This window comes from Chrysemys picta, chromosome 6, assembly GCF_011386835.1.
Source record: "Chrysemys picta bellii isolate R12L10 chromosome 6, ASM1138683v2, whole genome shotgun sequence".
NCBI classification, from domain to species: Eukaryota; Metazoa; Chordata; order Testudines; family Emydidae; genus Chrysemys; species Chrysemys picta.
Window position 1 is genome coordinate 22,261,679 of NC_088796.1, and position 12,256 is coordinate 22,273,934.

A 12,256-nucleotide genomic window follows, 5' to 3' on the forward strand; every position below is an offset into this window, starting at 1 on the left:
CCATTTGTGCAACTCCAAGCCAGCATTTTCACACCAAAGTGCATATGAGAGGTGAGGTGCAAGGAATTAGGTGTGGCATGCATTTTTTACTCCTGGGGGAATTCTGTGCCACTGCACATGCACAGAATTGATGTCCCCCACAGATTTTTTTACTTCCCAGCAGAAAAATGACTTTCTGACAGGGAAGCAAAGGGTAGTCACAAGAGTAGTCATTCAAACCACCCCAGCAGTATGTTTTGGGTGCCCAGGGCAGCCGTCAGAGAAGTAAATCACTGTGGGTCAGGGGGCAGGAAGACCCAGCTGGTGGTGCCTACCCTGCGCCAGGCTCAGCTGCTAGTCCTGGCTGGGCTGGGGATGACAGGACTTCCTCTTCTCCTGCACAACATCCGGGGCCATGTCAGACCCACCCCCAGATTTCTCCCCCAGCTGTAGGAAGCTCTGCAAACTCTTCCTCCCTCCCCCACACTGCACTTCCTGCAGCCATCGCTCCTCTGCTGCAGGGGGAGCTGCTCCCCATCCACCCAACCCCCATGTATCCAGACCCCCTCATACCCAGACCCTCCCACTGAGCCTCACTCCCGCCCCCCCCAACCAGAAGCCCCCCAGTAAGCCCCACTCCCCCGGACCACCCTGAGTCATCCACATGCAGATCCCCACTGTACCGAGCTACACTCCCCACTGAGGCCCCCACACCTAGACCCCCGCCGAGCTCTATGCCCCATAGCCAGACCCCTGCCCCCACAGATCCCCAACCACCTTCACCTGGACCCCCATGCAGAGTCCCATTACCATTGCACCCAGAACCCACCACAACAAACTCCTGTGCATCCAGATCCCTCCCCCACCCAGAGCCAGATCCCCCACTGAGCCACCCACACCCAGATTGCCCCACATAGAAACCTCTCAACCCACACCTCTAAGTCCCTTCACACTTTGATTCTGCCTTGCTGAGCCTGCCTGCCCATACCTGGTGCACCTGGCACAGAGGGGCAGGGCCATGGGATGTTTCTGGGGCAGGCCTGGTCCTTACACTGTATTAGGGTTGGGTGCAGCCTCACCACTGAGTCCATGTGCTGTGGGGTGGGGGGGAGCTGCAGAGTGATCTCCCTCTGTGCAGCCCAATGCCATGCTGGAGTCTCCCTATTTAGTTGACAAATACAATTTGCAGAATTTTAAAATATTGTGTGCAGAATTTTTATTTTTTGGTGCAGAATGCCATCAAGCCTAATTTTTAAATGTGAATCCAGGCACATGCAGTATTGCACAGCTGGGTCAGAAAAATTGGAAAAGAGTGAGAGCAAAACTAGGTGTACAAATCAAAGCTTAAAAACAATTTGGATGCACACATTCCATTCTAGAATACTGCGATTAAAACGGCATATTAAGTTACATGTGGCAAGAATGCCTGTAGAGAGGCATGATCTGAAGATAGGCTTACAGCCAGGTACTGTTGAGCTCTAATCTTGCTGTGACATAGTGTCAGAGGGTGACAATCTAATATTTCCATTTCCCTTTCTGTAACATGGGGGAAACACTTGGTGTTGTAAGCATTAATTTATGTTCATAAAACCCATTGATGAAGTTGAGTACTAAGTATTACTAATCATCTATATAAACTACTGAAATTTCTTTATGGCCTTCAATTCAAAGTACATAGGTACACTAAATTGCTATGTAGCTGCTAGCAGTTAATATTTGAGTGGAGAAAGGGTTCTATAGTTTTTGGGTAGTGACTAGAAGCAGTCTGGAGTATTTGTGCAAAGCAGGTATTTTCCAGTACAATTATCCAGGGATTTCTTTCTCCACCAGTAGCAACGGGCTTAAGGTAAGGAGTTTTATGGAGTGGCTATCATAGAAGATTTCCTGATTGTCCCATAGGCACAAAGTGGATTTGGTGCATTATACAATATTTTAGCATAGGTGCTTCAGATTTCTCACATTGAAACGCACCTTTGGGAGGGAAGAAGAGGGTGAAACAAGTTAGCAACAACAACATCCTCAGAAATCAGCTAGTTCTTGGCACTCCATGAAAAATAAATAGCCGTGAGGAAGCAGGATGCCCTGCCCTCCACATGTGATCACCTCCCCACCCATATGGAATGGAGAGCTGTTCCTAAACCTCTCAGAGGAGATGGGGAGTGAGAAGGCTGACAAGTGAGAGAATGCACATTGTCTCCATTCTAGGCCCCCAGAAACATCTTAAACAATAAAATCAATACTCAACAGCCCCAGACTGTGTTTCTTTCCTACTCTCAGTAGCTTGTGCTGTGAGATCAACAGTGAAAGAGGTTTTTTTTAAAATGTAATGTTCATGAATGAAGATGCCAGACTGACCATTCAGGAGACTAAAATCAGAGCATCATCCCTCTGCCAAGCAGTAACTGATGTTGAGCCCTTGTAGATCAACTTCCTACTGGAGAAATCCGTGACATGGTCTGTGCATTTTCTTAGTGTAACTTGTTTGATTTACACAAATATCAGTCCCTGAGCAGAGGGGGTCATCAACAGCACCCAGGCAATTCCCTCTTTCAGGGATCTCAACCCAAGCGCTGGTGCTTGGTTTCCAGGGAGCTGTGCCTCAAGAACTGAATCTAGATGAGCGATTGAGGCAAAGAGCAAATTCCGTTACTGCAAGTTGTCACAGCTCTTCCGAAGAATCTACATCAGAAAAACAACATAGCATTTCTTCCAAGACTAAACTTGCTCAAACACCGAGAAAGAAAATGTGTAAGACTATGTAATTCCACCATCTGGTGACTCATGCCATAGGAATATATTTATCCTCACAAAAGGAATAGCACAGCAGTGGGGATGTATATTTCCTCCACTCTGCTATGCCAATGTACCTGTGGCCTGGCCTAGGGGGAACAATGTGCACTGGATCCATTACATACTGCCAAATATCTTCTAGTTCAGTGTCTAATTCAGAGATTCAGACTCAGATCAGCATAATTTCTCACAGCTATCAAAGACAATTTTAAAAAAAGGGTATTTTTGCAGTATAAAGTTTACATGTCCAAAGTTTTAGGCTTCACTCAACAATTCTGCAGTTAGTCCAACTCTCATTGGGTTCAGGAGGCTTTTTTCCATTGATTTAATGGAAGTTAAAAATCAGATGTTTTTCTGAAAGCTCTACTCTAAGAATTATTGTGGGGTAGTTCTAGGGCCTGTAGTATACGGGAGGTCAGATTCGATGATAACTATGGTCCCTCTTGGAATCTATTAATCTATGGATAAGTTTGATGAGGCTTCCTATGAGCTCAGGTCAGTATGTGCAATGCTGTCATTCAAATATGGTATCCGTTTTAAATAGTCTTTTAAATATTCCATTTTGAAGTTCAACTTGGGCCAAACACATTAAACCTTAACTGATGGCTTCCTTTGCAAACAACCAGTTTTAATTGCTTCCTTTGACCTTGAGATGGCAATTAATATTTAATTCAAAACAATCAAAGTTACATGAGATTTAACAGAACTTTGCTCTTTATGGAGTTTCAGTGTCCAAGGGCGGAATTGGATTTCCTAACTGCATGTCTGTACCATCTGATATTGATGTTGGGTTCGCTTGTCTCCTTCATCAACAGAAGTTGGTCCACTAAAAGATATTACTTGACCCATCTTGTCTCTCTCATATCCTGGGCCCAACATGGCTACAACAATGCTGCAAACAAAGTATAAACATAAAGCATTCATAAAACCAGCACAATGGACATATCTAGACATTGTAACAACTTCCCTTCCATTTACTGTCTCCAGTTTCTACCGTACATAGGGAATAGTCCAGCTAATACTGATCTGCCTTCATCCCAACATTCCACTGTCTGAATACCAAGAAGGACAACCAAAGGAACACTGCCACTTATCTCTGCTGCTTCATTGGTAGAGCGTGTCATGTTCAGTGACCACACTAAGCCAGTAGGGTACTCGAGGCTAACATGAGCTTACCCATTTCTCATGTGAGGAATATGGGATTTAGGTTTGTTTATCCACTTTTTTTATTTTTTACCATTGCGCCGAGTCCAGCTTAGAACTCCCTCAAACTCAGGCACATTCACCAGAAGTGATTACACTAAATAACAGAGGGTAAAACAATCGGTATGCATATACACTTCTCTATATTAGTGTTTGAAAAAGTTGCCCAAGATTTTTTCAAGTTTGTCAAGGACTGCTGCTTTTTCTTCTCTCCAGCAATGCAGGGGTTTTCTAAAATGCTAACATTTTTTACTATTGTACTTACAACATACCTTTAGGAAGAAAATGATAGAAAACACAAGCCATTTCTTGTTTTATGTTTTCACTCTTGCTAACAAAGCCACTAGATGTCAGTATATCCTAAGTTACTCACAGCCAGTATTTTTCTTGTGCACCGATAGCCACGATACCAGGGTTGCTACCTGCCAGGGATCATCCTTTTTTTTGAGGGAGCTGCCCTGGAGGGTCCTCAGTGCACACTGCCAGCTGGCCAGTTTAAGCATTCAGGATCATCCCGGATGTCCCAGTTTTCTGTACCGCAGCGGTGGCCCCCCTAACTGGTGACGTGAGAAAACGGATTTCATTAGGTGTGGCAATGCAACTGTTCCACATCACCACAGCGGATACAGTAATACTATTTAAACAAAAGTCTTTGGATAAGCTGAGTAATAGAATATGAAAAAACACAAAACAAAATGTAAAAAACATACCCATCGAGAAACACAGGATATTCAGTGTCCTAGGTGTCAGCACCATGGGTCTGGATCCTGGAAGGTGCTGCATGCCCTTCGCTCCCCCTGACTTCACACAGCCTTTGACACGTGCATAGGCTGGAAAGAATTAGAAAAGCAATATTTCAGCTATTTAAAGCTAAAAACCAGCTGTTACAGAGAGTCATTATTTGTGGTACCGTAGCACCTAGGAGCCCCACTCTTAGACCAGGACTCCATTGCGCTAAGTGCTCCCCTGCCCCAAAGAGCTTACAATCTAGGTAAGGAGTTAGCCTCATTGGGATGGGAGGGACCTGCATGGTTCCATTAAGATTTAGGGGTAGGGTGCATAATTTCTCTATGTTCTGGACACATTTGATCACTGTCCATTGTAATGCAAATTACACGGACTCATGGAAGTTTACTGTATGGCAAAAAAAAGGAAGCATTTGAACAGCATATTTATAGAATGAAGGAAGATTGTGCTATTCTAACTCTCTTTCTAGAAGTTATCCCTTAAATATGGGTTGGCATGAGTTAAATACTGCCCCAACCTAACACAGCCTTGTGAAACTTCCCATCAGATTTCATGTGACTTCCATGAGCAGCCAGCTGTGAAAGAATGTTGTACCGATTGCAAGAGATCAGATACATTTTGTAAATGTTGATAAGACTCAAGAACATAAATCCCTCTTAATAGGACAGTAAGGGTTTAAAATGTGTACAAACTCAAAACACCATGGAGCATTACAGCAGTTGGTAATGGCACAGTCAGGCCAGGCAGAGAGTACTTGTAGCTCCTATGGGCTTTAGAGCAGTGGTCCCCAAACTTTTCACGTCATGTCCCCCCCTTATCCAAACCCCTCTGCCCCTGGGAGCCAGAGTCGGGAACCAGGGCCACGGCTCCTGTGGCGGGGGGGCATGGACAGAGGTAAGGGGGCCAAGGATGGGTCCAGAACCACGGCTGGATCGAGACCCAGCGACCAAGGCTGGGGTCATAGCTGGGGGCGAGGCCAGAGGCGGAGCCACGGCAGGGGGCCGAGGCTGGGGGAGGGAGGGATGTGGGGCCAGGAGCGTAGCTGCGGTCAGGAGCCAGGGCTGCAGCCAGGAGTGGAGCGGTGGCTGGGGCAGAGCTGGGCTGGGAGGCTCTCCCTCCCCGCAGGCCCAGGCCCCGGCCCCGGCCCCACCACGCCTCCTCAAATGTTCCTCCGCACAGTTTGGGGACCTCTGCTTTAGAGGGAGTTGAGGAAGCTCAGCACCTTTTAGGGTGTAGCTCCATAGGCCTGATTCTGCTCCTATTGAAATCAATAGTAGTTTGTAACTGACATCGGGGTGGGGTAGGACTGACTCTTCAGTGAAGATCCCTTTCCAGTTCTCTAGCAGTCTTACTGCCTTTGCTTCAGTTACATCACTCATCTGAATCAAGAGGGAAAAACAAGTTTCCCCTTTCTACATATACATCTATCTAATCTCTCTCAATGCGTATGTAGAAGGCAACATTTTTTTCACTCTTGATTCAGAGGAGTGATGGATTTTAAGTATAAAATAGATATTTTACTCACACACCTATTTGTATCTCTCTCTCACACACGGGTATGTTGTACTGCAGTTACCAAGTACACCTCTACCCCGATATAACGCGACCCGATGTAACACGAATTCGGATATAACGCGGTAAAGCAGCGCTCCGGGGGGGGCAGGGCTGCACACTCAGGCGGATCAAAGCAAGTTCGATATAATGTGGTTTCACCTATAACGCGGTAAGATTTTTTGGCTCCCGAGGACAGCGTTACATCGGGGTAGAGGTGTACATCCATTTAGCTGGTACAGCTTAAGCAATGGCAGGGCAAATTTTGAAAGTAGTCCACTTTAGCCCACCAATGTCCCACCAACTTGACCTGACGGGATCACGTTTAAGGGTATGTCTACTGCTACAGCAGCATAGCTACAGTGCTGCGGCTGTAGCACCAGGCTGAAGACATTTGCTTCGGTGACAGAAGGGATTTTCCATCGCTGCAGTTAAGCCACCCACTGGAGATGTTGCAGTTAAGCACCCCCGCAGTAGCTGTGTTGACAGAAGAATGCGTCTATCAGTGTAGTCCTGCATACACCAGGGCTTAGGTTGACTTAAATTCATCTATCGGGGACACACTGTGCGACAGAGCTAGGTCAACCCAAGTGTTAGGCATAGACCGAGCCTAACAATCGAAGTCTCCAAGAGCTACTCATGACTTGACCTTTTGCAGTGCCAGCCCTGTGTGGTAATTAGTGACATCTGCAGTGTTTTGTGCGCCGTGGAAATGAGAAGGTTAGATACGGATTTAAATGGTTATACTCTTTTAGTCTTAGTATTCTTATGACCTTACAAACGGTAAGACTAGATTGTTCAGACACTGCCATCTGCGTTCTGGAGTGCAGAAATTTATAGGTAAAGCATATTAGGGCACTAAGAGACTTCAGTCCCTGATCTGCAGACTGTCAGGGACTTGAACATCGGAATAATCTAAATTGTGGCCCCAAATAACTGCAGGCACTAAAATGCATCTGGAAAAACAGAGGCCCAGTTAAGGCAATGCTGAAAATTTGGCCCTTTATTTTCTTTTAATACAGTATTTCCCATTTTAGAGTGAACATGTTAAATAAACAAATAATCCTTTAACTAAGGGTCTTTGTGAATATAAAACATGGCATAGCATGGACACTCTACACAGAGCTACCATTCTAACTAGAAACAGCTTCCGTTACTTCAAGTTCTTCACGTATTCATGGATAGGTTAATTGCCCTTTCAAGTCATTAGTAGGGGGGATCCGACATTACAAACAAAGCACATTGTCAGCAAACTACAGGGGCAAAAAGATCATGACTGACGCGGTGATAGGTGGTGTGATCTAGCGGTCAGGACACGACTGAGCCAGGAGATCGTGGTTCTAATCTCTTCACTCACCTTCTGTCTGATCTTGGGCAAGTCTGTGGCTCTCTTTTCCCTTCCTCCCTTTGTCTGTCTTGTCTAGTTACATTGTAATCTGTTTGGGGATGCAGGGACTGTTTCTTACTACACCTCTACCCCGATATAACGCGACCCGATATAACACGAATTCGGCTAGAACGCGGTAAAGCAGCGCTCTGGGGGGCGGGGCTGCACCACTGTTGGCTAAGAGAAAGATAACGGCGCTGCTTGGCAGCACAGTTCAGCTAACAACTCCCAGTGCGCAAGCCAACAACCCTACCCTCCCCAGTGAGCGATCAGAGGTGTGGACAGGTACAGGAGGCACCTGCCAGCCCGAGACAGCCGGGAATGGAGTCCTCTAGGTAACAGCTCCTCAGCCCCCCGCGGCAAGGCGCTTGCACACGCGAGCAGATCGGTCTCTACCTGCACAGAGCTCGTTAATTTGCCACCACATTGGACACACTTCCAGAGCGGCCACCTGCAGGGCCAGCCTCACCCGGCTCCCACATCTACCGGCAATCCAGGGCGGCGGCGGCGGGGCGCAGCAGAAGGGCACAGTGGGAGAGACATGGGAGCCGCCGGCACAGCGCCTCGCCCGAGCCTCGATCTACCCCTCAGGGCCCAGCTCCCCATCGAGGAGTCAGGCCGCACGGTCCCTGCTGCCCACATAGCAAAGGCCGCGACCAGCTGGCATGGCCCTCAGCAAGGAGGCAGGACCGAGGAGCCACCTCTCCCAGCAGGGAGGAGAGAGAGGACAGAGACCAAGCCCTTGCATGGGGGGATTGCCAGGGGGCGGGAAAATAGGACTTCCCTGTTCCCTGCCTAGAGCAAGATTGCAGCAAACAGCCCGGGGGTAGCTGGTGTGTAACTCAGACCCACTGTGGTCACAGCTGCCGCCATGCTGGCCCCTCAGCCTAGAGTGGGGTTTGTAAGAGCTCTGAAAACTAGCTGGGGACCAGAGAGCTGGGGATTGGTGTCTGTCAATCGAAGGCCAAAGCAAGTTCGATATAACGCGGTTTCACCTATAACATGGTAAGATTTTTTGGCTCCCGAGGACCACGTTATATCGGGGTAGAGGTGTATGTGTTTGTCCAGTGCCCAGCACAAAGGGCCTACTAGGCACTGCCATAATGCAACTAATATAACTTCTGGGATAATTCTGGATCCATACTATGCTAGTCACAAGGGCCCCTTTGGATCTCTTTTGTGATTGCTTTATTATTAACTGCTAAGGAAATGAGCTTCAATATCTTATGATTATTTAAGACCTAACAGGGAAAGTTAACACAGCACTTGCAGATGGTGAGATGTAGAATTTACTACATTTATATTATTGTGTGGGGAGAGAGAGATTTAACAACTTTCCCTCTCTATGAGGGAGTAAATCCTCTGAATGCCCTGTCAGCCACGGTTCTTTTCCGAAGTGCTTGTTTAGAATGTCTGTCTCCTCTCCATTTCTACTAAACTCCTATTTAAAGTAATAGCTTTAGTCATTTCAGTGGCAAATATTAAACACCTCTTTCCCACTTTTATAATAGCAAAACCATGTCCATGTCAAGTATCAGGGGGTAGCCGTGTTAGTCTGTATCCACAAAAACAACAAGGAGTCCGGTGGCACCTTAAAGACTAACAGATTTATTTGGGCATAAGGTTTCATGGGTAAAAAACCCCACGAAAGCTTATGCCCAAATAAATCTGTTAGTCTTTAACATGTCCGTGTGTCACTGAGAAGGCTATATGAAAAGCAATGTTAGATGTAAAGAAAGGATGAGGAAGGAGACTGTGTCCATATCCATAAGAGGGTTAGTGTTTGGGTCTGCAGCTTGAACTGTAACCTATCAAGGCTAGGATTTAATAGAGATAAAGCCTAAGGAGATATAAGTTGGTTTTGCCTACATCTAAAAATGGATCTAGTCACACTTTGAATCTGGCCCAGAATCCAGACCACGAGCCTGTTCTCACCTGGGGATCCAGATCCGAAATAGGGTTGCCAACTTTGGTTGGATGAATTCCTGGACATTTCATCACATGACGTAATCTTTAATTAAAGATTAATCTTTAATTTCTGGAGACTCCAGGACAATTCTGGAGGGTTGGCAGCCCTAATCTGAAAGGACTCAGATGGGAGGTTGAAGTTTGAGCCTGTATCCAGTTATGGACATATGACATTCTAGCCAAATATGAAAAAAGTAAATCAGGAAGTTTTGTTTGGTTTCCTGGCAAACAGTCGTATTGAATTGTAGTGCAACAGGAGGACACTGGGTCTTAGGAGCATGTGATCACATCCCAGTGCTCCTGGTACAGCCCTGGTCCCTTTAAAATTGGGAGCTATAGTTGTAGGGCACATATCTTCTCTTAGCCACGTGCTCTATGGGAAATCACATGTAAAGCTTCTTGCCTCAGAGGAGCAGAGTGGGGAAACCCACGGTCAGGGAAGGACCAGGGAGCAGGTGGTTCTATGCCTATTGAACAGAAGGCTAGAGCAGGAGATACCTGCAGAGAGCAGGAGTTACTTGGAGAAAGCCTCAGCTAAGAAGCATCATGAAGCCCTGAACAAAGGCTGTAATGACTGAAGCCCTGGAGACTGGTTTTGAATCTTTGTGACTAAAGAAAAGCCCTGAGAAGAGTTGGGCCAGTGTTTGGAGCATGATTTTGCTTTTCTCACTAGTGAACTGGCCACCAGCTTAAACTGTTAACACACCCCCTGGTTTCCAAACATCATACATGGGCTACATACTGCCTACCATCAAAGCAAGAGCACAGAGTATTATTTTCATAGCACCCAGACTTGTATCCACTTCTGACTCGATATCAAAGGAGGCTATATGCAAGCAACACTCTAAACTGAACAGAGCCACAGGCAAGATTTAGTCTTATCCACTGCACTAGTGAATGTTATAAACAGAGGCATGTTATGACATCGCAGTGTTCCAGGCCAGCTACCCAGCTCACTGTAGATAGTTTGGTAATACATACATTGCCACGCCAGTCCAATTCTCCAGTCTCAACCCATCTCTAAATAAAGGCTGGGAGGCTGTAAACTGGAAGACTTTAAAGTTTAAATTATAACCTGAAGGCTTTAAACATTTGTGAATCAGGAGACAGGGAGTACTGGAAACCTTGTTTTCTTTCAGTGCCGTATTTTATAGGCGCTCCTGGCAGACCGTTAAACATTCCCACCTCACTCAGCCAGCTTCAAGAGAGGAGCACACATGGATTTTCTTAAAAGCCTTTTGGAACATTGATGCTGAACCATAAAACTCTTTAGAAAGTCCTGAGCCCAGTTCATAAAAAGTATGAGCCAACAGTTGTCTAGAGAAAAGCATTCAATTTTTAGACTTGAAAGCAAAGGCTAGCTGAGCAATTTGTCACTTTGTTGGCTAAAAATATACAACCTCAAACTATTAACTTCTGTTCCAAATGACACCTTATGTATGAATGGGGCGCCTGCAAACATGGTTTTATTGCAAAAATTGACTGGAAAGACTAAATTTACCTTCGGGTATTTGGCAACTTTTGCTAGCCAGGTTGCAGGGCCAGTGCTGTCCCAAACTGTGCTAGCCAGAGAAGAAGTGAAGGTAGGGAGGCCAGGGGATGCGCTGATTCAGTGTATCCTCTGAGGAGCCACTGCCTACAGGGCTCATGCAAAGCCTCCATTGGAAACTAAAGTTGTCCTTTCTCTATCAGAAACCGCGAGGGAAGGTGTCTGTGGAACACAGCTTGCCCTGGAGGGAAAGCCACCTGATGAGCAAGGCCTCTCTAGCCTGGGGAGATGCCATTTGCATTTAGGGGATGAATCTAGCTCCAACAATAATAATAATAATCATGAATGTCCACTCATTGTGTGTGTTCTGGTTATTGGGTTCCCAGCTCAGGTCCCGTAGATGTTTCCTGCTGGGCAACCAAAACAAAGTCAAAGTCAGTAATTGCTCTTGAAATGTTTGGCTTTATTGTCATTTGGCTAGAGACTGCTCAAGGCACAAGCAAAATCAATGGGTGGAAGATCTGTTTTAAGTTAAATTTTCAGCTTGGTCAACACTGCATAAGCAAGGTGCATCTCCAGTACTGCACGGCATCAAGAGAGATCATGCCTTCCATGTTCAATTGTTTTCCAGTATTTTGTTGCCATGAGAATTATTAGAATAACTGAATAACAGCAACTATCCATAAACTCTGTATGTGTGAAAAAGCAAATCTGGGATTCATAACCGCCAGTTTATTACATGAGAAGGACAATAGGATATCCAGGCACAATACCTTCCAACAACAACATAAGGTTGAGGTCAAGCTTTTTGGATCTCGGCTGTGTTGGCATTTGTTCCTACAAGAAAATAAAAAAAAAAAATTCAATAAGGTTCCCAGAGACCTTAAAAAGCAGAAACATCTGTTGGCGCTCTGAACAGCTTGTATGCTAAGTTCAGCAGCAGAAACACTAGCAGCTTGACCAGGTCCACTCTTACCACTGAAATGCCTCTGTGCTCAATGGGAAATTATAGACAGTTTCAGGGGACATATCAATAATTCAGATAGCCAAAACACACAAACAAACAAGAAATAGTGCTTTCTTCCGTTTCTGTCAGGAGACCAGCAAGACGTGATGATGTTATTGATATCTTAGTTTGTGGT

General features: G+C 45.9%; 1 long non-coding RNA gene across 2 annotated transcripts; it reads right to left on the reverse strand.

Annotated features, from left to right (window-relative positions):
* Positions 1–1,204: 1,204 nt before the first annotated feature.
* Positions 1,205–11,961, reverse strand: LOC135984218 (uncharacterized). Of its 2 annotated transcripts, XR_010602128.1 has the most exons (4): positions 11,888–11,961; positions 4,683–4,802; positions 4,346–4,529; positions 1,205–3,661 (listed from the first exon to the last, which is right to left on the reverse strand). It is a non-coding gene; the product is annotated as an uncharacterized LOC135984218 (long non-coding RNA). The 2 variants fall into 2 exon arrangements; XR_010602127.1 differs by lacking the exon at positions 11,888–11,961 and having other exon boundaries at positions 4,683–4,939.
* Between the last annotated feature and the right edge of the window lie 295 nt (positions 11,962–12,256).